This window comes from Amblyomma americanum, chromosome 1 (genome assembly GCF_052857255.1).
Source record: "Amblyomma americanum isolate KBUSLIRL-KWMA chromosome 1, ASM5285725v1, whole genome shotgun sequence".
Taxonomy (NCBI): domain Eukaryota; kingdom Metazoa; phylum Arthropoda; class Arachnida; order Ixodida; family Ixodidae; genus Amblyomma; species Amblyomma americanum.
The window spans coordinates 92285783-92313454 of NC_135497.1; the positions used below are offsets into that span (position 1 = coordinate 92285783).

Genomic DNA, 27672 nt, shown 5'->3' on the forward strand with positions numbered 1-27672 from the left:
GAAGCGAGGAAAGCGTGAGCGAAAGGAAAAAGGGGTGAGAGAGAGAAGGAAGAAAGAAGAGAAAAAGCGCGCGCGGAAGGACAGAGCGCGGTAAACACGAGTCGAAGCGCGCGCCTTCTCGTTCATCATCCGAACAACCGTTGGCACACGCAAAACAAAAGAGGTGGCGAGGAACAGGGCTCCGCTGGATCAATAGTGAGGGAGATGTTTGGAAAAAAATCACGACTCGCTAATTAATTCTTCTGGGCGCGTACCCGGAGCGACAGTGGGCCGCCCGTTCCCTGCTGCTCGTGCATCGTCTGAGTCAATAGCAGCCGGAGAGATTGAAACATTGGCAACCGCGCCGCCACTTCGTCCAGTAATCTATCAAGCGCAATCGCTGCTCCGTCTTCCCACGCCTGGCGGGCCCCGGTGCGAGCAGCGAAACGGAGACGCCGGAAGAGAACCACAATTTGCATAAGACGACGAGCCGCATTTTTCAGCAGCAGCAGCGCGTGGGGCCAGCCGGGACGAGAGGGGCTGGCGCCTGAAATTGACAGAGCGCGCACTCAGACACGTCTGCCAGCTCGCGGACACGGCCTCCCCGCGAGCTGAGGAGATGATTTCGCCAATCTCGGCTTTTTTTTTTTTCCTTCCGGCAGCGAGCCGTCGAATAAGGTCGCGCCGCGGAAAGCGAGACCTTGCCCTTCCTTGCCGGCTCACTCGCATGCGAGGGGGCCGACACTGCATAAATGTCTATACGAGGGTCGAGAACCGCGCCCGCCTTCACTGTCCCGTAAACCACGGGCAGGCAACAGTAATACATAAGCTAGGACGTACGAAAAAAAAAGGGGGTCGAAAAGCCACACGACCTCAGGGCATTCAAGCTAGGCGTGGCAAGAGACAAAATCTCTCGCTGGAGTGTCAAAAAGCACTCAGGCAGCGGAACGGTTCTAGAGAGAGAGGGAGAGAAAGCTCTTAACGAGGGGGCGGTACAAGCCAGTTTTCAGCATTGTTTATGGTTGCCTTCGCGCAACGACGATGTTGCGAAGCATTTAAACGAAGCGCTTTTTACGCGGATAGTGCTGACTCCAAAACAAAGTTTAATCAGATCGGAGTGCTCCGTCTATCTGATCTTACTTCTAGCAACTATACGCCGATGCTCCAGGTTTTTTCCGGAACACAAGAAACAACGGGCAAGCGAAGAAACAAACAAACAAAAAACAACGTGCGCATCGATCGCAGAAGCGCGCTGCACTTTATTCAATCTGCTCTTCCGCTCCTATATACTCGCAGCAGAGAGGCGAAAGCGCAACGCTGTACTCAACAGACTGATGCGCGCTAGCATCACAAAATCGCGGAAGCATTTGCTTCGCGGGCTTCAAAGCGCATTTTAGCCTCGAAAGCGCGCCCGGCCAACATTGTTTGACGCTGGCGATAGTGAAAAGAAAAACAACAAAAACAAAAGAAGAAGCAACGTTGGGAGCTATTCGTTAGCGAAACTGACGTCGGGGAAGGAACTGAAATCGAAGTGTACACGTCCCGAAAGTCTGAGAGTCGCGTAATGTAAAACTCGACTAAAAAAGCCCACAAACGAACAGACATGCTATGATGTTTACGGTGCGGATTCGGTGACAGCGCAAGACCGCGATTCCTTCTTTTTTTTTTTCCCCCAGACTGATGCTCTGTGTCTCTTGCGAGAGAGAGAGAAACTGCCTCAGAACGATTCGAAATTCTTCTCTTTATTTTAAGGAAGATGCAAAGTGCACGCGAGGATACACTGTAAGATTCGGCACGGCTGAAAGCTAGACGCAGCAGCGCTCGACGGGGGCGCGCAAGCGAGCGAGTTGCGTCACTCTGCTGACTATATAGCGCAAGAAAGACACGCTTTAACGAGCTGCCAAAAGTTTTACAGCTCTTTCTGTGCGACAACCCACCGAAGACCGACGAAGACACACAGCCGAACTGTAAGCCTCGGGGGCTGCGTCTTGAGTGAAAAAAAAAAAAAACAAAAGTGGGACGAACTGGTGACGTAAATTAAGGCACAGCCGCCGGCTTTTCCTGCCGTTTGTTTGCGACGGCGATCGTAGCGAAGGCGATTGTCAACAGATGAGTTTTCGCAAGAGCCGGAGCGTGTTGGGCCGGTCACGTATATACCCGACTCAGTCGCCCGCGAGGGCAGTCTGCACTGCACTGCAGACCACCTTTGGGCGCGTGCAAGTCGCGCAGATAATTAACACCGAGCTGCCGCATTAGCACTGACCAATCGGTCATTAATTAGGGAAAGAGCGCGGACCGACACGCGCTGTTTAGTCAAGAGCAGGTGTGCGGAAGGTCAGAGGGAGCGCACTTATTTTCGGCCGCCTCCATTATTCCCACTTAGCTTTCATGCGCCGCAGGCAAAAAGAAGGAAGGAGAAAAGAAAATTCGTAGCCCGCGATTACTCCGGGGAGCACGTAGGGCCAGAGACACCAAATTAGCGCGATAATTTCCGCGGCGGTTTTGTCAATGCTGGTCAAGTTGGCGCCGCCAGTCTCTTCCTCCCTTTTCCTCTCTCTTCGTAACGCCGCCGCGCGTTGCGACACAAAATCGATGCCGATTTCAGGGGTGCGCAGCGTCGCTATATCAAGAAGGGGGGGGGGGGGGGGGCAGTCCTGCGTTGCGAAAGCTCAGAGCACCGCGCCGCCGGAATGGGTCCTCTTCGTGTCGCAAAGGGGCACGGCGAGGCGATTGACGGCCGCCGTACGTTATTGTCGGCGGCGTCATCTGCGTGACCGCTCCAGCGGCCACCGCCGTATCTCTGGAGACGGCGTATAGGTCAGGGCTGCACCGGAGCAACATCACCTCCAAGGGCGGCGATGCATCATCCTATAGCTCCTTATCTGTCACAGCGGCGGAACACACTGGAGCAACCATCAAATGCGGCGCGACTTTGCTCGTCTTTACGCAGACGCGGGCTCTCTCAGAGGCTGCAATGCGAGCAACCGGCAGCAGTTCCGGGAAAGTCGGGGGAGGGTGCTTTTTAGCGTGCTCAACTTGCCTGATGCACTCCGCCGACTCTGTACACGCCGCTGGCGTGGCGTGAATGATGAGGCGCGCTTGTGCACCGTAATCTCGCTGAGCTGATGACTCCGCGCGGGTGGTGGTGGATATATCCATGAATAAGTGAGACGAGGCGCGACCATTCAAATTTCACGTCCGCGCAAAAGGGGCAACGCTCTGACGTGACGTCGAGGGGGAGGAGAGAGAGGCCTCAAAAATCCGCCCGCCGGCGCAGACAGACAAGAGCGCCGTCTGGCGGGAGCCCGCCGCAGTCGCCAGGGCGCGGCCAGACACGCGAGTAGAGAGACAGGTGACCTGGCAGTTATTAATAAAGCAAAGGCCCTGCTCCGCGCGGCGATTACCGTAATTGGGTGAGCCCCAAGCCGGAAGGGCCCCGACGGCTCTCGCGGTCCGCGCCGAACCGGGGGGTGGGGGGGGGCATGCACCTGGTTAGCACGAGAGTCACTGTCGCGACGCCCACCGCAATACGAGACTGAATGACGGTGCTCGCTGCTGCTGCAGCCCCAATGCACAACGCGTTCTCCACCCTAGCTGCACCACGCGACCGCCCAGACTGGCGGCGGTCGCGTGAGTTAATAACAGGTGCTGATCCCCACCACAGGCGACCCGTGTGGCGCACTTGCTTGCCAGATTCGGAAAGCGTTCGAGCAACGACCGCGGAGCTCGGAGAGAGGCACCCTGGGAAACGGGACTGAAACCCATATAAACCCATATGCCTTCGACACGGGGTGTATGTAAAAGCAATACGCGCGGATGTTGCCGGATCTTTCACAGCAGGACACAGTGAAAATGACTGCGGTGATGGTTCCGTTGTCTTCACTCACTGTCCAGCGAGTCCCGGGAAGACCAGCGACGGTTGGCCGAATGGGCATGCCGGTGACAGTGGAAACTCATGTCCTGGACGGAGGGCCCACCCGCTGAGGACCCCCATACCCCATTTGTAGCGCAAATTAAGTTTTTCTCCTCCTCCCGATGTTCGCGTACCCGAGTACTTTGCGTTGCTTGCGCAGCCTCACTCCTAAAATCCGTAAGAATATATTTTTTCGCCGTCATTCTCTGCGGGAAGAGGAAATATATAGGAGTTGATTAGCCATCCTCATTTCTTGCCCATTGCTTCCGGCTTCCCCGAGAAGATAATAAATACATAAATGCGCCTAAGGCTTTTCCCATTTCGATTTCATTGCTAGATTGTATAGTAGGTATATACTGGGTGTTGTATATACAGGGTGTCACTTCAGCCTCTGCGGCTGTTTCAAGCTCTCTATAGTCTTATAGCTCTATGGCGCACTTTCGGAAGAACGGAGACGCGAATGGCGAACTGCGGATTGCGCTGTCTGGCGTGACTTAAGAGCTAGAAACCCGATGCTGCCAGGCATCAGGCTTTGCATGGACTATAGTTTTCCTCCCTTGCATCGAAAAGCTACACATCGAACCTATAGGAGGTAGCGACGACCGTCGCCAGCGCACATCACCGGAACGTTCTTACTGGGGAGCACTGCTTACAAGACGTTCAGAAGCCCATATAATTATTACGAAGTCGTAATATCACTTTTAGTCCACATATACTCAACATAGCCGACAGTCCCTGCTCTGGTAGCGCACCCACAGCTAAACCACAGTGACAGAAAAGATCGATGCCGGACGCAAATCTAAATAAGCGCCACCTCAGGACGCGCGCAACGGACAAAAAGCAGGTAAAGAATTCAATGTGTACACCCCACACATGAAGAAGGCTGCAAAAGGAACAGGGACAGTGCATGCGGTTTCCCACACCAGATGCCTTCCAACGCAGCCAGCTCGCCCCCTTGAATGCCTGAAATATCCTTCTCGAAAATATAACAGAAAGATAGAAACGAAATAGAGAGGTAGCCCGGACCGGCGCAGCACTGCTGGGCTACAGGACCGGCCGCTGTCACCTCTCCTCATTAAAAAGCCTGCCGCTAATGCGCACCCTACAGGTCCCACAGTCAGTGTGAGCCCGTGGGGTTCCGTTCGTCAGCGGCAACGCGGCCAAGCTGCCGATCGCGAGTGCATCTATGGATCGCGCCTAGCCAGCGGCGTTGGCATGCATGGGGTCTAGACCGTGTGGGAAGGGGGGATCTGTCGAGGAGCAGGGGAGGCTGCGCTGGCGTTGCGCGAGCCATCGATTCAAAGCCACGCCGGTTCCCCCGCGGCGACAGCTGCAGAGGACGCGGGTCAGGCTTTAGGTGCGGCTCTGAGGCCCCCAGTAGCAGCGCCAGTGAGCTATCAAAACGCTATTTGCGGGCGCAGTCGCCGAAGGACCCCCGCCGCTTGTCGCCGCCCCCCCCCGAGCGCGCCGGCTGGTCGCCACGCGACCTATCGCGCTATTCTCGCGTGGCCGGCCAACGCGGTCCGCACCGCAAGACCCGCGTGCGGCCTGCCGTCGCTAGAATACACGCCTCGCTCGAGCCGACGTCACGCCTTGGCGCAGAAAGCACGGCCGCATTCGGTCGACGAGACGCGAGATCCGGCCCTTCGCTTTTCGCCAGCCAAAGTGACGGGGCACGCGCCCTCACCGCATGCGTCGCTGCCGTCAGACCTCGTGCACACGTTACAGCCAGTACGCTTTGTGTGTTTTTGATGTATTCCATTCGTTTAATGCACGCCAGCGAGGTCCACACGCATACAGGGTGTTTCACCTAAGACTTTACACAATTTTTAAAGATAGGCTTTTTGCGTTAGATGAGCGCTTTCTTCAGCATAGTATTAGCAGCGGTGTAGTACATCACAATACAACTAAGACGTGCTAACTATCAGTCTGGTTAACTAATATTGTATAGCATAATTTTCAACTATTACTGTTAGGCCACTTTATTATTGAGAGGCGTGTATCACACCGTAAGTAACATCCATATCAGCGTTTAGAATTCGAAAACCAGGTTGCTTTCGGCCCTGTGGCCCAACAAATTTTGCCTAGCATCGCGACAAAATACATGCGCTTTCGAGAAGCTTGCACGCATAGCAACGTTTCCAGTGCACGCAACTTGTCTAAATAGTTGGGCCACAGCGCCGACGATATCAGCGTTTTCGAAATTCTAAAAACTGATATGGATACTACTTACAGTGGGTATACCGTGGGTATATATAGGCACTGGGTGCCTATATACATTGGGTATATAGGCACCCAGTGTAGCGGCGCTATCGACGCATTCTGACTTCGATTGTCCAAGAACAGAAGGATTTTGATTTCCAAACCAAAATACGTGACTTGATAAAGGTACGTGAGAAAAAGAAAAGGCAGAAGCGCACGCAGTCTCACAAGCTCGCTAACCAATCGAAATGGAGCCGCGAGGAATGAAGATAGTAGGGCGCTTTAGCAGTCCGTCTTTAGCATGGTTCTGACACTTGACGCTTCCATCGTAGATGTCAGTGGCCTTCTCGCAGAGAAGTCTTGAACAGAAGGACGTACGCGCACACACAGCGATGTCACATCGATATAAAAATGGGGACGCATTCCCGGAGAAAAAAAGTGGGAAGGCAAAAACAGCACAGCTCTGTGATAGACCGAACTGTGAAGCACGTAGACGCTCGCGTCCTATTTTAATCGCGTAAAACAGAAGGCTGTCGAAAAAAAAAAAAGGACCCTGGATTATAAGAACTGAGCGAAGAGAGGAGAAAAGAAAGAGCAGGCAGCTGGCACGTGACGAGAGAAAATCCCACGACGGGCCTCCGGGGGATTAAATTACAGAAAACGCTCACGCCGGCCGACTCCAATGACGGGGAGCTGCTCGCACAGCGCCTCTTCTGGCGAAACGTCGCCTCTAGGGTGGCACGGACAAAAGAAACCAGTCGCATAAATCCCGACTCTCTCTCTCTCTCTCTCTCTCTCTCTCTCTCTCTCTCTCTCTCTCTCTCTCTCTCTCTCTCCTCTCTCTCTCTCTCTCTCTCTCTCTCTTCTCTCTCTCTCTCTCTCTCTCTCTCTCTCTCTCTCTCTCACACACACACACACACACACACACACACACACGCACGCACGCACGCACGCACGCACGCACACACACACACACACACACACACACACACACACACACACAAAACGCACAGAGTGCTTTGAACAAAAGCTTATAAGGTGGGATGAGACGTTATAAGTAGTGATAGTAAACTATTCTGCAGCCAATGGCGCAATCAAGCTACGTTAAAGGAACTTTGCACAAGATCATGGACGGAAGCAGTAGTTAAAGAAAAAGTTAAAGTTCGGGAATTTTTTTCACAACTTAATTCATTTTATAATGTAGTTTTAAACGTTCGTACCATATTTTTTTTCTTTCGGGAAAGGCTCAAAGCACACTGCAAAAAGGGGCATGCATGTGACAGATGTGGTACTAGAATTATAAGCCTACACGGAAGTCTGCGTTTTCTATAGAATTTTTTCTTTTTTCTTTTCAATGAGTCAATTAACTCAGCGAAAATAAAAAAAGAAAAAATCCTAAATATGTACTTTTTGTTGTAGGCTTACATTTGTAGTTCCAATTTTATAACATAAATCTGCTTTTGCGCACTGTGTTTAGAGCCATATCTTGAAAAAAAGTACAAATGCGTAGAAATCAATTAAAAAGATGTTAATAAACTGTTAGAATCTTTTTTGTCGAATTTTAGACTTTCTTGTAACTATGCTTCTGTGTGGTATTTCTGCCGAGTTTCATTAGCGTAGCTTTGATTACACCACTAAAACAAATTTTTATTACCACTACTTCTAAAGTCTTACCCCGCCTTAAATTACGCTTAAAAGTATGCTCGATTAATTTTGATGCGCTTTAACATGAGAAAGAAAAACATGCAGTTAGTCGCCCTCTTGTCTGTAGGCAGTCTATATAGGTACACTTCACACAGACGTGATCAGCTTAGCAGTCAGCTAAGGAAAATGAAAATAACTATAAAGGTGAGCAATACTAATTTACCGGTATTCTGAGCATACCACCAAGGTGGTTAAATGGGCTAGTTGGATCATACCAAAAACAGGACCAGAGGTTATCGAGATTAGGAGAAAACTGTTTTTAATGATTTTTAGACCCGCTTAGTTGACTCGATCGTGAGTTCTGAGCAGATTAATATGAATTACAACACACAAAACTTACCAGCTAAACTCTGATCGCGAAAGCATGAATTGGACATAGTAGCCCGCGGGCCTGCTTTCCTGCTTCCTCTCTGGTCGCCCCGTCACAAATGAAGCCGCAGAAGATCTTCCCACCGGCCTACGCAAAGCCCGGTTCAATTTGCCAGGCTTCCAATCGCCAGTGTTGGCTGTGCTAGCTCGGGGACGCGTAAAACTCGTTTCGAGCCTTTCAGGAAGCAGGGGGCGAACTAGCCGCGGTAATGAAGCCTGTAAGTGCACCGCATGTTTTGCTTTTACACTGTCATTCTGGTGCCGATAATCAAACTGTGGTTATTTCTGATCATCCATCGCAGGGCAGAAGACTCAAGGTTGCGTTATTTCAGCCAAACTTTCTGCTTTAATTAATGCTCACTTCTCTCCTTGATAGACTAAAAAAAAAGAAACGACATAAGAGTCCCTGCCCGTGAATAATCTATCGTCCCGTCCAACGTAACAACCACGTTCGAGAGCGTCCCACGGCCAGCGACGTCAAATCACTTCGTTTCAGTCACGCGCGGGATATAGCACTATCTGTCGCAGGACCGGCCGGTTCCAGTTATCCGAGTACCCACCCCCGGAACTGACGAAAGCTCCAATAACAAAATGCGAAACCATTCTGCAAACTATATTCCGAGGCGCGCAACGAACGTGTGTCACATCAGGCACGCGCGAGGTTGACGCCCACCTGGAGGCACTCTTCCCCCCCCCCCCCCCCCCCCCCTTCTCTTCGGTGTCGTCAACCTACCATAAACGTCCAAACCGGCAGTAATTTGAATGGCAATGGACGTCATTTTCTCAGGTCAGGCGTGTTCATTAGGCTTCAAGGTAGCCGCTGCTGTTTTGCGTTTCCCGAGAAGAAGAGGCAGGAGACACAATCGGCGGACGTTAGGGGGCCGCAGTAAAGAAGGAATTAGTGCCGCCAAGTGGGCGAACTTAATCAGTGGGGCAGCCAAGCACAAGGTTGATGTGGAGTAAGAAAGAACTGAGGCGAGGAGAGAACGCCTCGTACTCACAGATGAAGCGGAAACGAGCGGCGAGATGACGGGGTTGAAATGAACGGGAATGAAAGCAGGACGCCAAGGGTAGCCCTGGAAAGATTCCAGCGCTCCGGGAAACGCTGACGCACAGTCGTTTATAGTTATTCCGCCGCAGACAGAACCGCTAAACTGTACTGGCAACGATAGTTTACCGGGATTCTTTTTTTTTATTTCCTTCCGGTTCGTCAACGGCCCCTTGCGGGTGATGTTCCTACAGATAGCCAACGGGTGTGGAAGAACGCGTGGTTAGACCGCGGCTCGTGCCACAGGGCGTTAAAAAAAAAAAACGGAGGAAGACTAAATCGAGCGACTTACTAGGTTCACATCGACCGACGAGCGACAAATGACGCAAAACGAAATAAGAAAAAGCAAGAGACGGAAATAAGTGACTCAGGGAGAAGAGGTTTCCCTCTCGAAAACAGCGAACCGGCCGACACTGGTTTGCGAATGAGCTCTTTTCATGCCACTGTGCGGCGAGTTCTTGGGTGACGCGACGTCGGACGCTATCAAGAGCTCCTCTTCCGGCCCGAAAGGCATGCCTCCGTCTTCTGAACGCCAGTTTGCAATGGCGGTTTTCTACTTTCAGTTTCGACGGCGAGAAACAAAGAGCGACAAAAGAGCGCGGTCGTATCTTCACTTAAAATTCCTTCAGAGAAGATCGGTATGGCGCAGCGCGAGGAGGCCAAAGAACAACGCCTAAAAACAAAGAAAAAAGGAAACAAAATCTCCTCAAAATCCCGCCCCAAAACAACGAAACCGCGCGGGCGAGAAGATTCCTCGGACAAGAGGAGAAATCTTTCCACGTGAACGCGCTATCTGCAAGAAGACAGCGCACGACAAATGCGCGCCGCTAAAGGACGGACGGGAGAGGAAGCCGCACCAAAAGCCAGAGAGCGTAAGAAGCTCCCGCGGTCCACAGTGGGCTATTCTGGCAGGGCAAAACTTTGAGCTGAAGCAGATTCATTCTGAAGCACGGACTGGGGTGCGCGCCGGAATCGGGAGATCAAGGAAGGTCAAGGGAGGAGAAATATGAGGCCATTCCGGAACGCGAAACAAATGTCCCTCAACAGGCCGGGAGAGGTCGGGGCAGCCCGCTTGGCTGGCGGCTTTCGGCCCGGGATCTCCGGCTGCCGCGCGGGCCGTGGCTAAGCCGCCGCCAGAACCTTCGACGGCCCAGGGCTGCGCGGGATGCCATGGGCCAATCTGGTCTGGTCCGCGGGCGCCGGCACTCTGGTCGTCGTCACGGGGCTACACTGCGGGCCTGCGACGCGGGATCGACTGGCCGCAGCGGAGCGGAAAAAAGTTGGTCCCGCGGCGGCCGACAAAGAGCGCGCGCACAGGCTGGGCCGGAAGGAGGCCTGTACGTCATCAGCGCCAAGCAGCAGGCTTTCGGGCTCGGAAGTCGTCGAGTGATGCGCCGCGCATCTCGAATACGGTTCATTCATGTTTCTGGTCGGGGCTATGTGCGCTGTTTAGACAGCACCGGCAGGCAACGCTGTCGGAGTCCCTAAATTTAGGCCCGCCGCGGGGCCCCGTGTCCGGACGGGTCCCGACGCCGCGCACATTTCGACCCCCCCCCCCCAAGGACCGGCCTTCGCGCGCCCAGAGACGAGGAACACGCGCCGCCGGCATCCCGCGCGACTCGGAGACGGTCGCTGAAACGCGGCGTGCACGCGGGCAGGCCCCGCAGTGTTTAGCTTGCACGCCATGTGTCTGGGCACGCGACGGACTAATAGCCGGCGAGCAGCGGCAGCCGACCCCGCGGTGCGCGGATTAGGAGGGACGCTGTTTACTCGGCGCGCAGACGGGACGCCGGCGCCACCCCGAGCTGCTTCAGCTGGCGCCGGGAGAAGCGCCCAGTAGTGCGGCCCAACGCTGAACGCGTACCGCGGAGTCCGTTTGGACGACTGGTGGAGAGCGGCGAAGGGTAGATCGCTTGGGGGGAACCAGACCAAGGCTGCACAGCGACAAGAGTGGCGCAGGTTTTGCACAACTTCGGCGCAGAGAAGGCGATACTGAAACTGCATCTGTAGATGGAGCCGAGGAGTTGCACTTTTCGAGGAAACGGAGCTGCGGGTTGATATACTTCTCCTGACTGTCAAATATTCCTCCAGGCGATCGGTGAATCCCCACACACCCCCAAGGGGAGGGGTTTAGACACCCCTTGTTTTAGCAAGGACGTGTTTACAGTAAGTAGAATGTTATACGAAGAAACCCAGGCGGATGTAACTATTTGAAATGTGGTTGAAAATGCGCACATACATATTTGTGGTGCTTTTTTATTAGCATTAGAAAGAATGAAGTACAGTCGGGGACAGAAGTCTTTGGACCACGTGTTCCTCGAACGAAGCCGGTAGCTCTTCTATTAGCCAGTGGCTGGAGACCACACTTGTGCAGATGAAAGAACAAAATTCTGACTTTCACCTCCACGAGTGTGGTCTCCAGCCGCAAGCTAATAGCAGAGCTACCGGCTTCGTTTGAGGAACACGTGGTCCAGAGACTTTTGCCCCCGACTGTACATAGATGCTCACGTCTTGGTTTATATTTATTTTACTTGTTTAGTTACTGAGTGAATGGTGGTGGTGCGCAAAGTGTCCGTGCTCCTACAAATTCAACCAACTGTTGTGTGTAGCAGCCGCAAATTCATATCTGGATGTGTCAGTGTCATGCAAATCGGCGCGACTGAAATCAAAGCTCCGATATACATCTTCCGCGTCTCTGTACAGTGTTCAGCATGGATTCGACTCCCTGATGCGTGCGTGTGTGTGCATAGTGCATAGGTGCGTGTGTTTTGTCGCGTTTTCCACGTCTGCGTTACGCGAGTGGTGTTGACTGGCTACTTAATTTTTACACACAAATAAAAAATAAAAGTGACTATCCTTTCTCCAGTATAGCCTCACCCCCCTCTTTTCACACCCTCCCTCTAGAAATTAATTAACATCCCCCCAATTAAATTCTTGGGGAAGCCGACACTGCAGATGATCCACTTTTGTTTTAAGCCCAGAAAGCGTTGTAAGCTAGGAAATGTGCTCACGAAAAAGATATTTATTCAAGCTTACTGGCTACCTACTGACGCGGCGAAGAGGAATAGTCTGTGCGGGCAGAAGAGTCGGCAGTCTCCCTGCCACAACGCGAGTGGTGTCACGAGCTCACCCCCAGACAGCAGAAGCACGGGCGGCAGATCGCGAAGTCGCGTGCATTGAGAACCGCGCGAACCCAAGCGTGATATGTCGAGCGGGTCGCGGCGTGCTTCCAGCGCAGCTCATACGACCTCCGTGATCAGCCCCGTACCCGTACAGCGCAGTTTTGTCTTTTCTTCTACCCGACTTTCAGCTGCCGGCTTTTCCCTCGGCCGTCCATTTCGCAAACTGCGTTGCCCCCCAACGGAATGAAGTGGAGCCCGAGGTTGCTACACTGGCAGCTTCTCTCTTTTGCGCAAGTTTTCGGCCGCCTCCGCTCCGGGAGCGACACCAGACGGAGACCAGACGGCACCGGGGGCGTGGCTCCGGGATCGATGTGTCGACATGACGTCACGAGCGACGCGTGTCGAAACCGCAGCACGACAGGACCCGCGACGACGCCAGTGCGTCGGCCGCTCTCGTGACTTGGGCCGACGGTGTGAACGCAGGACAGGGTATTCCGCCAATGGCCCCCCAGCCCAGCGGCCCACTCGTGTAGATGGCCTGTTCTTTGTCACGCCGGGCAGCAGCGAGAAAGAGAGGCAGGCCACGGCGCGACGCAGCGCAGGGGGCATTACAGCGACGCGTACTCAACGGCTATGCTTCTTCATTCTGCGGCCTTTCGCAAGCTGTGTGCCTGGGAGACGCGTTGTAGCCGCGGTTTCATTTGGCGGCGCTGGCCTGCGTGGAGGGCTCGAGCCGGCGTGCACGAAAAACGAAAGGAGAGAGGCACTCCCGAGGACACCGCGGAGCTGAAATGGAAACGAGGGCAATTCTTTACGAACAAAAGCACAAACTCTCGAATCCTGACGTTCACCTCCAGAGATTACCTAACGCGTACCACGTTTCTACGAAAAGAGTAGCAGCTGATGCATGTTCACTAACTCCACGGATGCGCTATCTATAACGCATGAATGTTGGCTGCTCTTCGATTTAGCCTGATGTGATGCACCGGATGCATCATTTATTATCCGCGCTAAAAACCAAGCCAGAGACGAGGGGACGCATGCCACGGTGCATTTGCATGCTTCACTTGACCAGCGCTTGACTTGTCATCCATTCCTAGCATATATATGTGGCAACGAGAACCACAGTGCGCACGAATCTGGCGCCACTGGCGTAAGGTTCATGACCTCATCGGCCTCAAAACGGGCCAGTTCACAACTGATAAAAACTATCGCAACAAGAAACGAAAAATCAACTAAGCAAGACATACGAGTCCGACCAGAGGTTCGCAATACCTTTTCTTCCCACTCGGAATATTTCCTGAGATTATTCCTTCCCAGTCCAGACTAGCCAGGCCGCGCACCAGCGATGAAGTGCATGGTGCGCCTCAGTAGCTCCCATAGACTACGGGCTGCCTGCGACTTTGCGGTTTCTAGGTCTGTCCTCGCGCAGGCTCGGGCGCTTGAAGAGGCAAATAAGCGTCAAAGCATTTCACACCAGAGGGCAGCAGAAGAGGCGAGTAGCTCCCCTCACGAAGGAATCACGCAGATTCGCCACACCAAGCAGTGCAGCAGCTCGCACGTGCAAAAAGAAGCAGAGCCAGCTGTCCCCAGGCAGCGGACGCTGTGTGGAAAGGCCTCGTGACGGCACAGGCGACCATTTACGGCTGCCTCTTCCCCCGGCGCAGGAAGAAAGGCAAAACAAAGCGAGCGGGCAATGGAGCTAGGTGAGCGACGAGGGCGGAAGCGGCCCAAAGCTGGGGTTTCCGATCGCGGGGTGGCCACGCGTGGCGCTGGACCGGATGTCCTGCCGGCAGCACGAGGGGCAACAGCGCGCTGCTGCCATCTCCAGTTGCCATGGCAACCCTGCAGCCTGGGCTGCTGCTGCTGCCTGCCACGAGGCCTGCGGTTTCGCCTCAAATTTCGGCCCATGCATCGCGGGAAGCCAGGCGCACGTAAACGCAGTCGCCGCGTGAATATCTCGACGCAAACGTCGGCACAAAACGAAGAGTCGCGGTTCGAAGGGCGAATTTTATCTCCACACAACGGCGGCTAAACGGGGCCTGTCTAAAATGCGCCCAGAGTTTACACTCAACGGCGAAATGGATATTGCGCCAACAGCGACACACGAGTTTACACTTTTTATTTCTTTAGTGAATAGCAATGGGCATGCACGTGCAAACAGGATACACTTGTAAAGCAAATAAAAAAAAGACACACTCTCTCGCGCTACCATACGTGCGACTGTTTTATCGCCCTCTACAGTCAAAACATGCCCCGTGTATTGAAATGAATTCTGGCTTTCATTGCTTACTCGGAACAAAATTAAGTCCGTCCGAAGCAGCTTCTTCCATAGGCGTTTACGGACTTAACGAACCCACGAGGCATGTGTGTGAGGAAAAGCAGCGCGCCCTGCGCCGGGCCGTTTCGATCTGAAACAAGGGACGGCATCCAGGCGCTTGTCTTTACAGCCTGCCCTCTGCAGTCGACTTCCCCACTAACACGAAGAACGGAGAAACGTTTTCGACGGTGGACAACACGACGGATGGCCGTCTCGCACCATCGCGCACTCTACGCACGTACCACGAGAGTCAGAGGCTACAGAAGCGCGCGTCGCGAAATCGCGCAGGGAGAGACTCGCTCCAAAAGGTTATTGTGCGCCGGCGCCATATCGCGGACATGTCAGCGCGCGCACACAACGCACGCGGAGGTCGAGATGAAAGGCACCGCGCTGATCCCGCTCAAACAATAAGGCCCGTCGGGGCAGCTCGCCCACGCGGCCGGAAATGAAAGCGAAGCGCGCACTCTTGCCACTTTAAAGCCCGCCAGCCCGCGGGATTAATTCGCCCAGCGAAAGGTAAACTGGGCCGCCAGAGCCTCCAGTCGCGGCGTCCGCGCGCTCCACAAACCCGGTGGAAGGAAGCGCTCAGCCAGCCGGAAGTGTATTCCTCGCTCGGAACACGCCGAGAAGATGCCGCGCCGCGGGCCCGCGCAGTGCACGCTGAGCCCGGCTCCACTCCGGACTTCCCAAATTTAAGCCCCTATTTGCATAACGCCGAGCTCTTAAAGCCCGAGTGCCGCTTTCCCCTGCTGTCGACCGCCCAAGTCACGTGACAAGCAACCTCCTCTCTTTTCTTCTCCAGACGTCCCATGATGGTGGCCTGCCGTGCGGAGGGCGAGGCTGGCCCCGTGAGTGTTCTGAGGTCTCATTTGCATGTCAACGAGCCTCGCTTATTAAGTGCGTCTCGGAAGGTGCCACTTTGTAGGGGGCAGCAGCCACGGCCTGTTTACCTTTCCCTTGTCAAATGAGCGGCTTCATCCCGCGGTTCCCAAGCGCCGACGCGTCTGAGAGGCGCGACGACCCGGGGCAAAGACCAACTCGAGCAAATCTCGCCACACCTGACATCCCGCCGGCAGCCCTGGGGACAGCTTTCTCCACCGCGGGTCACTAATTATATATATATATATATATATATATATATATATTCGATGCGACATTCGGAGGTCGTGGGTTCGGATCCCATCGGCGGCATGGTTGTTTTTTCTGCTGCTTTTTAAGTAACTTTCTTTAAACCAATTGATTGGCACTACAAAATAAAAAAAAATAGAAACCTTCCCTGTGCACCTTGGTTTCGGTAACTGTTGGCTTCCTTTATATATATATATATATATATATATATATATATATATATATATATATATATATATATATATATATATATATATATATATATATATATATATATAGGATTACTGTCGTTTCCACCGGGGAGCGGTCTCTGATGAGTGCACGTATATACCGGGTGTACCAGCTAACTTGAGCGAAGGGTTAAAAAATAAATTATGAGAGGGAGGCGAGTACATCCAGTTGCATATCGGTTACAACCACCTTGCGCACCACAGGCAATTACTTGTTTCGCTATTAATTGTTTAATTAAGTTTAATTATCTAAATTAATAAATATTGACTTCACACAACAAACTACATTTGAAGAGGAGTTGTCGAGCGCCTTCAGAAACCCCCTTTCCATCATTTACGATAAGGAAATCCTCGCGTGCGTCTTTTTTTTTTCCCAGCTCAAAAGAAAGCCCGCGAAATACAAAATAATCCACGTGTCTGACGCACTTCCGCGCCGCGATCGTGCTGCTCTCAAGCGTGGTTTGAGCAAAAGAAATCGCCTGCAGCCTTGACTCGACGTCCCCGCACCAGTGGCAGGCCGATAAGTTGGCGGCGGCAACTCGCACCCTCATGTGTGCCACTGGCTGACGCAGATGAGAAACCACCACCAACACATCGGCCTGCCACTGGTGCGGGGACGTCGAGTCAAGGCTGCAGGCGATTTCGTTTGCTCAAACCACGCTTGAGAGCAGCACGATCGCGGCGCGCAAGTGCGTTAGACACGTGGATTATTTTGTATTTTGCGGGCTGTCTTTGGAGCTGGGACAAAAAAAGACGCACGCGAGGATTTCCTTATCGTAAATGATGGAAAGGGGGTTTCTGAAGGCGCTCGACAACTCTTCAAATACAGTTTGTTGCGTAAAGTCAATATTTATTAATTTAGATAATTAAACTTAATTAAACTATTAATTGCGAAACAAGAAATTGCCTGTGATGCGCAAGGTGGTTGTCACCGATATACAACTGGATGTACTCGCCTCCCTCCCATAATTTATTTTTTAACCCTTGGCTCAAGTTAGCCGGGACACCAGCGGTATATACAGATGCAATAGCGGACCCTGTTATGTCGTCATGAAATGAAAAGAAAAAGGTTTCCTTGCCGCATTCGATCTCACGTACGTTCGCACGACAGATGCGAATGGTCGCCTACTCAACCAGACCGACGGCCCCACGGCCCCGCGTCGCAAACCGAAGAATTTCGCGAAAAGCCCATGGCGTTAACCACCGCGGCGGCCCTCTCACGCGGCCTGCGGTCGCTCCCAGGGCCACGAACAACGCCGAAGGGCGTCGCTGAGGCCCGGGAGCAGCCGGAATGCGCGTCATAACTCCATCCCGGCACGGCGACTTATAGGACGCGGGAACGTGCCGGCGGAAAGGCGCGCGGCGGACCATGAGCCTGGAGGAGAGCGAAGGAGGCAGGCCGCCCCCCACCGTGTGTGCATTTCCTACGGAAAATAGCGGGGAGCCTGCCAGCGCCATCTATCAGGACGGGGGCGTCATTCCTTCCCGGAGCTTGCGTTCCACTCGGCTGTTCATTCCCTTCACGCTGGCCGCCGTATTTCTTTTTTCTTATTCTTTTCTGGCGCTTTCGGTCGGCGCATTCCCCTCAACGAGTTCGAATCGGTCGCCTCTCCTCCGTTTACTTCTCTTTTCTACCCCCCCCGTTCGCGATCCCTTATTTCCAGCCTGGTTGCGCGCGCGGCCGCGCCGCAGCCTCCCCCTCGCCGGAACTTACCCGAGCGCCATTAATTTCCCAAAGAGCAGGCGTCCACAAGTACGTATACGCTATTTGCTTTCGCGCGCACCCGCCTTCTCCGGAAGGCGCGAAAAAGGAAAAAGCAAGAAGGCCGACAAGGCGCGAAAGAGAAAGTGCGAGAAACAACTGCGCACCTCTCGACAGAAAGCGGGTGGAGCGAAAGACGTCCGGAAAGACGGACGTCCCCGAATGTGAAACACATCAGCTCGAAAAAGGAGAAGAAGGCCGGAGAGAGAGCGAGAGCCCGACACGAACGACATTTCAAGTTTCCTCGCCCGCAGCGCCGGGCGCCGCCTTCTCAGGGGTGCACCCTCCCTCTTCCCGCTTTTCCCTGGCACTGTTCATCACATGCCCGCAAGACACAGCGGGAGCGCGTCCGCAGAAACAAAACAAGAAAAAAAACCTGACGAGACCCAGCCCGCACTCTGACGCACACAGGCTTTATAGACACGCGCGCACACGCACGGAAGCTCTAAAAGGTACACAAGAAGTTCCGTTAAAACAAAAAAAAAGGTAAGGGGCAGAGGGAGGGGGCACAGCACTGAGTCTTCCAGTGCGGAGGGCAAAAGAAAAGGATGGGTAGCGCATTTTGGGAGAATATTTTGACGGCTCTCTGCGTACTGACGTTGATTATAAAGCCACAAGCTACTCGGATACGAAGCAAGCCGTTGCTGTGAACGGTTCGGACAACACGCCGTTTTAATTTGTTGCAGAGCAGCGCATCTACTCTCGTTTCAACTGTGGGTGTGTTTGTTTCCTTAGTTATATTACAGCGACAGCAGTACGAGGGATTTTTTTTTTTCCGGCGCTTTCGTGGTCGCGGCGTAACAAAGGTCAGTGTATGATGAAGTGAACAAGTCCAGAGAACCGCACGAGATTCGAGCTTGCGACTCGTGCGCCAAATGCACTGTGCTCTGTGTAACATAATTATCAGTCTTGAATCGGGGCGGTGACGAGTTCCATCTTGCCTAGTAAAATCGAGAGACTGCTTCATTGCTTTACATTTTACTTTATTTTAAACTGAATCCTAACCTGCCCCGCCCCATCTTTCATTCAAGGCTGTCCGTAAGCAATATTTGACTCTAGTGATTAGTAAAATTTATCCCTTCCTGCTTTTACGCCACCAAAACAAGTCTTCTCTTGCTCGTATCTGCAGCTCTGCCGCTAACGGGTTAATCTTGCTGTCACTACACCTACCTCTGAAACCCAAAGCTCTACATTGCTCTCGCATGTTACACGAATATCATCCCCGATTGATATGGATGGTCAGGCTGAACCCCTTTTAATCGTGCGGCAGCTGGCGCCACCTAGCCGTGACTCCTATTACATTTTGTGCTTAAACACATCCAAACTTCAGACCGGCGGGCGCGGCGCCCGCGCCCGCACCATATTCTATTTATTAGCTTTCACCAAAGCGGTCTGCCAGTGCGCTTCGCCATAAAGCTCTGGGCGGTGAAAGTCAACCCCAGTTCAAAGCGCTCGCCGAACAACACAAGGCACACATGCACGGTCTTCGCGGTCCTCAGTGGGAGAAGTGCATTAACACTGCTCACAGCGAAGGGCGTTCTCCTGAGGAGAGTGGGCCAGCACAGGCGCTCAGAGGTTTCGTCACTGGGCTTGGCGAGGTGGTCACAATCAGCGCACATCAGTCGACTGACTGCTGCTTGGACTCAAAACCGCAGTTTCACTAAAAAAGACCGAGAAATGACGCTGGAGCACTAACCAAACTGAGCCTTCGTCATTCTCCTCGACGGCGCCGACGAAAGGCCGGTTTCCCGCCGATTTTGCACCGGTACTCCATTGCGGGAAGGGGGAATCGGAGTATTCCCCGCAGGAGCAGTCCAGCCGTCGGCGCAGACAATGGCATCACGGATGGCTGCGGCCATCTCGTTCAAATCAGTCTATAACATGCGACCACTCCACATGTTCATTGTGTCGTGGGTGGTGGTCGCCTTGCACACACAACGAAGATGAGGCAAGCGCTCGCCGTGGCACGGACGAGTGCTTGCTCTTTAATGCGGGCGAGCATTCAGGTGCTGCCCATGAACACCCGGTCCCCTGGCCTGCTACGTCCACTACGGTGACCCCGGCGCGCTCACAGTGCGCGACATGGCGCACGAGCGCCCCCTGCGCGCCTTCAGCAGCACCCACGCCAGATGGTCGAAAGGCAGCAGGTGCACCGGGCCATCCGCAGCGGGGTCAGCGGCCAGAATGGGGAGTCGAGAAGCAGCGCGGTCGGAACCCGGCAGCGTGAGGTGGTCATCTCCACGATGCGGACGCTGCGGGCCGCGCAGAACGAGAACCGCCACGCGCAGGGAGCGGACGCCGAAGATGTTGCGCCCGGCGTCGACTCCAACCCGGACCAGCTGCTCATGCTTACCAGTTGACCTGAGGCCAGGTGGCGAAACTGCCTCAGGTGCATCGGGGTGTTGACAGCAGCGGCAGGACGGGCGAGTCGACCAGCAGTACGCTCCAGAACCAGTAGCGCGAGGTGGCCATCTTCACGATGGTAACGATGCGGCCCGCGTACGAAGAGAGCCTCAACACGCTGGGTGCGGACGACAGCGGTCGTGTGGCTGGTGTCGGCTCCAGTCCAGACTAACCATTCATGTCGACCAGCTGACGCCAAGACCATGTTGCGCAAGTACCGCAGCTGCTCCGGGGTGGTAATCCCAGGGTCCGTCGCCGGACGAGGGCGTCGGGCAGCAGCGTGGTCCTGCAACATAAGGTGGCCACCTACCCCATGATGACTGTGCGGGCTGTATGCAGTGGGAGAGACCATGCGCTGGGCGCGGATTACGATGACGTTGTGCCCGGCATCGACTCCAAGCCCGACCAGGTGTTCAAGGTGACCAGCATACTCATCTTCGTCATCTTCACTTTGATGGCGACTGGACAACAAGCGGCGCCTTGGCGTCAGATCGCAGCGGTGTTGCAGAATATGGACAAACTGCACAACGTACTGCGTTGCTCCGTCGAAGGGAGTACCTGGTGCCGGTCTTTTGTGAGTCCGCGTTTCGGCCAGGGGGCCCAGGTTCTCGCCTTCAAGCAACTGCGCAGATAGGGCAGCGGAGAGACTGCAGGGCGACCAAGGCTGCCGCTGTTCGAGCTTGCGGGAGCGGTGCTTCTCCATAGGAGCAGGCGGCCCACCAGCAGCTTCCAGTAGGCCATAGACTGAGGCTGCAACCTTCGGCTCGTGCGTCGCGCCGAGCTCCAACCGCAAGGACTCCAAGCCTGGCTCAAACGTCGGTGCTACTCTCCCCGAGGACATCCGGGGCCATCGGCGTCGGTGTAATAGCGAGGACAGACTTGGGGCCCCCACGTCGAGCAGCCGGAGAAGCAGCAAGGAGGCAGTTGAGGCCTAGCGGAGACGTATTTTCGCTGGACCACTCGAGCCGAACGCGATTCGAGAATGCGCGAGCGGTGCGCCGCGCGAGAGGAGCGAGCCTCTTTCATTCTTTTCTTCGTCGGACCCTCAGTGCAGCTCTGCGCCTTCTTTATCAGTAAGACTTTACTAATGATGCACTAATATTTTCTTTCGAATGCGGCGTTTGCTACTAAAAAGAATGTTTTCACCGACAAATCCTAATTTTTTCAGAATTTCTGAGTTTCCTGAGCAAGTCTTTTTTTTTTTCTCCGAGTTCCCCTCCATTAGTGCACTTCAACGTAAACTACAGTTTTTGAACCACATCCATGTAAAACTCAGTGTAGCTATCAAGGAAGTGTAGAAGAGTATGATCACACACGTTCGGAAAACTGCGCCATGGGGGCAGTAAGTCAGGGCTTCGTGCAGTATCAAGTAACGTGTCCAAAATACCAATGCTGTGGCACACCTGTCCAAACCGTAAAAGAAGTGGCCTCATTGCTTGAGGTTTATTGGTAAATATTATTCGCGAAGAACAAGTTGGGGCTATTGGTAGCAAAGGTGTTTGTTCGTGACCGTATATTGTAAAGTGTATATGCATATGAGAGTGCTGTTATCCTATATATCTTCCAGTGGATGGTCATTTGCTTCCACGTAAACAAGCTGGCAACAGGGCACAGAAAAAAAAAACTTGAATTGTGCTGTTAAAACAATTAAGACCATAACCGGGCTTCGCTACCGGCGGCACTGCTGCCACCGGTAACGAGCAATGGGAATTTCGAGGTTTCATAAAGGCGAAGGGCCTGTCGTGTAAAGTCCATTACTTGTCTTGCATGCTCAAAAATGGGTGATCTCGTGGCAATTCGGAAACTTGTTCACAGTGTTACGACAACCACGTTCATTTTAACACCAACAGAGAGGCCCGCGTAATTTCACGCTATCTGAAGCTTTGTGCCTTCCTTTTTATTAGCCAGCGTTGCAGTTGTATGCGCTACGGGTAGAAAAGTAAAAATAAAACAAAGAGGCAAGCATGGCAGCGTACCGTAACCCAGAAGAGCGGGGGTTATTACGCGAGTGCGCTATAGAACAGCACCGCTTGGTAACCTGATGATTAATTAACGTTCATGTAGCTACAGCGGCTGCAAAGCGGACCTGAGTTACGCCCGCCGCTGAATCGAAGGCCCGAAAATTGCGCACGCGGCCTGAACGGTCACGCACTGCTAACCCGTCCGCCCGCCCATATCTTTTTTTGTTGGTTTCAGTCTATCACAAAAGCCCGCCCAGTAGTTAGGCCTAATCTTACCTAGTTAGCCCTACCAGCGCACAGCGCAACTTTTACGCCCTATGGACATACATCACGAAATAAGGGCATTTACCGGTAAAATCATCGCCGCAGTACAAAGCTTGTGAATATACAGTATTCTATGCTTCTCATAACACGTGCCGTTACAGGTGAAGTGCTTTTTAAGAGTGTCGAGTTCACTCTGATTGTGATAGAATTTAAAAATAGCCACCAGCCACGTGATGGCGTTTCTGGCTTTCTGCTGTACTCATGGCAGTTTAGACTCTTCACAAAGCGAAATGTATAGGATCTAACTTTGCAACAACCGTTTTGCCAATTTATTTCTTCACCCGTTTGGAGTAGGCAAGCCCAGTCTATATATGATGCCCAGTAGTATATGATAATGACATTACTTGCCAGCTATGAGTCCCAAAGTAACAGGCGATGACCACTAATGCAAGATGGCCACAGACAGAATCCGCAAAAGATTCGCTTACAGGAAAAAAAAAAAATGCCCCGCACTGCCGCACTCATTGTCAGCGCTCCATAAGCGCTTCAGACAGTGAGAGCACTGCTGGCTCTCATAACTTCCCCTCACGCATGCAAAAAGGAAAAAAAGAAAGAGAAGCAAAAAAAAAATGAGAGAGAGACAGCCTCAGAACGAGGCGAGTGAGCTCAACGAAGCGGTGCTCGAACCGGAGGGAGCTAAGCGGACGAAGTGGCTTTAATTTGTATACGCTGATGCGGCGGCCGTAATTTGGTTTGCCTAGGTGGCACCGCCGGTGCATTGCCGATACTGGCGAAACGACGCTCCCTAACAAGCGGGATGCACAGCACAAAAGCGGCAGAGGGGTGCGCGCGAGCCAATCGCCGTGCGCGTTGCTCGGCCGCGCGCTCGCGCGAGCTGAGCCGAAACAAACCCGGGACGGGTAAGTAATGGCGCGAAAGGCAGACGAGCTGGCGCATTAATCACGCCTCCTGTTGCCCGCCATTATGCCCCCCTCCCTTCGCCTATCGCCACCACCGCGTGCGCACACGCTGTAGTAGAGTACGAGTGACTTCGTTAGGCGCGAGGCGATCGGTTACTGCCGCCTCCGGCCACACGTATACAGTTCCGATGCTTATGGCCGCGCACGCATTCGGGCTCTGGCGTTTCCTTTTTCCTGACGGTAAGTAACGGTGGATCGGGGCGCGCCTCACTACGCCGGCGTTGATTAATCAGTGCTCCACGAGAGGCCTCATCTCACGACTGAGATAAAATGTCAAAAAGAGAGAGAAAAAAAAAGGGGAAGCAGTGAGAGGAAGCCGAAATTAACGTCATGCAAACAACCTCTCTTACTACGGCGTGCAGAAAGGGGAAGTCAATGCTCCGGATATAAACATATGGTTTGGTTTGGTTTATAGAGGTTTAACGTCCCAAAGCAGCTCAGGCTGTGAGAGACGCCGTAGTGAAGGGCTCCGGCAATTTCGGCCACCTGGGGTTCTTTAACGTGCACTGACATCGCACAGTACACGGGCCTCTAGAATTTCGCCTCCATCGAAATTTGACCGCCGCGGCCGGGATCCAACCCGCGTCTTTCGGGCCGGCAGCCGAGCGCCATACCCACTCAGCCACCTCGGCGGCTTGGATATAAACATATCCTAGCTCTGTTTGGGCCATTGATTTCAATACTGTGCTCACGACTGTATACATCAGTAAACAAAGCTACACCTGGCATGATGAAGGTATATAGGGTGAATGTAACAGTGCCATTTCCAGCATAACCTTCCGTGTAGAAGCAAATAAATGATATAAGCTAGGCCGCTTGCACAGAAGCCTCCATCGACATATCACAGTGACGCCTCTGCTTCAGCGCGCAGGAAAAAAGAAAGCGAGCGGCGTTAGTGAGCCATCTGCTCGTATTTCTTGTTCCAGCGGGGTTCAATGTATCGGTACGACTGGGAGATTTGGTTGCATGCTCGTTTGCTGGCAATCACAAGCAGGTAAATGCCATAGAAGCACCCTCACTTTTCGCTTACTCCTCGTGTAAAGGGGGTGGGGGGCGAAGAGTGAGTCTCCTAGAGACGCTCCTGAAGGGCCCTGCACACGCTGTCGCAAGCATACAAGGCCGCGGCGCCAACTCGAGACACGCGACGCCGCAAAGCCGGAGGTGCGCAGGTTGCCAGGTGACGCCTCGGGAGGGCTTATCGTCGCTCAGATATGTATGCATATGCATGCGCAAACAGAACTCCGACCCGAGGCCGGAGGAGGGTGCCAAGGAGCAGCGCGATGACGACGAGGGAACACGGCGCGTGCGCGTTGCCCCGACTTGATATGAAGGGCGCGCACATCCGAGCGCGAAACATGAAAATACGGCTCGCTTTATTGACCCACGAGACTCAATTTTACGGCCTGAGCGAACATCATTCAGACAGTTCCGCGCCGCCCCGTTCTCCGGCGCTGTTTTACAGCACAGTGTATACAGCTTAACACAGCAGCGCGGCGCCCCCCCCCCCCCCCCCCCTTCCGCCCCGCCGAATGACGACGTCGGCGCGAGGAATCAAGAAGCGACGCCGCACGCCGGGCTTCCTTTTACGCCCCCTGCCGGATCCCTCTTTCTAGTCGTCGCCCGCGGGCTTTCCAACTGGAAATGAATAGACAATGCCTGCTGCTCCGCCCGATTCGGTCGGGGCTCACGCAATCCCGACGTTTACTACTGCGCGTTTCATTAGGCGCGCTCGGGCCGGGCGCCGCCCGGAGCGCGCGCCGCGGGTCCAGATTAATTGAGAAATGTTGACGCCGGGTCCGCGGGCGCCTGTCGCGTTTGCGGCAGCGGCGGGCGGACTGCGTGCCCAGTGACTATAAATTACGGCGTCGTTTTTCATCGCCGCCGCCCTATGAATTTCGACAAAAGGAAGAGGTGCAAAAGCGCAGAGCGTGCGCCCGCAAAGAGGTATATTGCTCGAGTATCAGTTAGCGACGGCCAAAAATATATGCTCCGCGAGTAAGCGCTTCGGCGCAACGGAGTGTCTATTTTTAAGCCATCTAACGCCGTAATTTTTGCCGTTCAAGCGTTTATTTTTGCTTTTTTTTTTCGTGTTTCCTTGACCCGAATTTATTTCCCCGTGTCACTTTCATCCTTATTCCTTTCAGGAAAGCTAAAAGTTGTGCTCGCGTTCCCGAGCTGCCGAGCTCTTTAGTTACATTACTTTTCCAACGGCGGGTCGCGTCTTCAGCGAGAACCCTCAAGGCTCACGCGCTGCTACAACGTGTAATCACCAAAGCCACTCTTATTCCGCTTCGCAGTCGGAGATAAGCACATATCAGTGGCGCCCCCGATGCGCCAACAAAGGACGTGCTCCTTATGCGTGCATATATCGATACACGCGGCCTGCCCCGGGCCAAGCAAATGTAATTGCTATACATTGTGCAGCAGCGGTGTTCCTCCTCCAGTTTAGCGCGTTTAAAGTGCGCCCATACTCCACGAACGAAGCGCACGGGGTTTGAAGGTGGACTTTCGCGGAAATAAACGGAGCGAAATAAACGCGTGGACAAGTGCGCGAGAACGCCGGGACTCGATTGCAAGAAAGAAAGGAAAAAGCAAATGACAAACGGACGAATAAATGAAAGACAGAGTGGGAGGCGCGGAAGGGTGGGGAGGGTTGTAGGGAGCTCGCGATCAATAATAACCAAGGAGAGGTCCCCTCTTTATCTTCCCGCGAAATCCCGCCACCGCACTCTTGAGCACGTTCCGGCGAGCGAGGAAGATGCTGCTTGGGTTTTGTGCTTTGCTCCCCCCCGATTCTTCTGCCAGAGAGCAGTGACAAGTGCGCTTAAAATGGCGACGTATACAGCCGCGTCGATTGGGCCTCCCGTGTTCCCATAAAGCGCATTAGTCCGCGGGCGCTTATGACACCACTGGCGCAGAAACGCCGCTCAGCGATCAAAGCAGAATGCCGTTCGTTAGACTGGGAGGAAGGAAGCACCGTCCGAGTCAACAATTACAATCGCCCGCATATGAAATCGGCTCGTTTTGCGGCAGAATACCGCACGCATCACAGAGGAAGCGATTCACTGGCAACACAACGGGACGTTTACCCTCTTTGTTGTGCCTTGATTCTTTCTACGACTCCCCCCCCCCCCCCCCTTTTGCGCTTATCTGTAGCAAAAAGCGTTTTTTTTATTGTCGTTTTGTACCTTTGCAAGAAAGCCCAGTTTCTCGGTGAACTTTTTTCTTTACTCTTGGATACCGCGTTCGGCTCTTCTATTTGTCTTCGTTTAGTATATTTACGCAGGCGATAAACAATGAATTGCGCGCCCGGATGGGCGTAGCCTTATTTTTACTTGCCAATTTTTTACTTATTTTTTGACTTAGTTTTTACTTCGGTGGAATTGCAAATGCCAAGGACTTTTGTTGTAATAGGCCCCTTGTACACTCCGACATAATGGGCCGGGGAGAACCCGTTAACAGAGAGCACATGAAACGAAAAATGAAGCGTCAAGGCATTACAGTGTTACTGACAAGCAAAAATAGAGTCGCTAACAAGTTGCAAACAAGCGGCAGGTATACTATATGCTTGATAATACGACTTCAGATAAAAACTTGAACGACGCCGCAGTTTTTTATTTATACAAGAGCACGTGAAACGATACTTAAATAACAAATTAAACTGCATCTGAGTACGACACAGTCATCAAATGAGTGATGGGCTAAAGGTAAGTCGGAAAGTCAGATGTCGCATTTACCTGGCCTTGTACCAAAGCTATGCTGAATTTTCTACTAATGGACGTACCTAATAGTATAAAATGACTGACAGATGCACGCACAAATGTGCTACGCTGTGAGAAACACAGATGAAATAAGCGTCTAATGTTTATAGCAACTATTTAACGAATTAAAATACGCGCTAAGATTAACCGTTCCATTCGCACGATGCTAGCTTACCTTAACTTTACCGCACGAATAGCTACAAAACAGGAATAAACTGAAATTATTGCTGACCTCAGTAAAAAGGCTCTGCGGTGAGAACAATTAACTACAGTCAATTACACTTAAATCACAAACATAATGTTCATGTCTCGCTCAAAGTGTCCCGTTAAATGTAAGAGTAGATGCGGTGAAATAATTAGGCTTTTAAACCATTTAAAGAACCGAAAAGCCTTCTAATCCATACACATGTGCAAAAGTGAACTTCGTTAGTTCAGTGTTGGTAAATTGTCTATGGGATCCCCCAACGTGCAGTAGATTTGTAATAATGAAGTAATGACTCATTGACATGCACCCAAGCGCACCTAT

General features: G+C 53.0%; 1 protein-coding gene across 3 annotated transcripts in view; it reads right to left on the minus strand.

The window, feature by feature from the left end:
• Positions 1-27672, minus strand: part of LOC144113230 (Krueppel-like factor 6) — a 225989-nt gene that overhangs the window by 32911 nt on the left and 165406 nt on the right. The window lies entirely within an intron of this gene.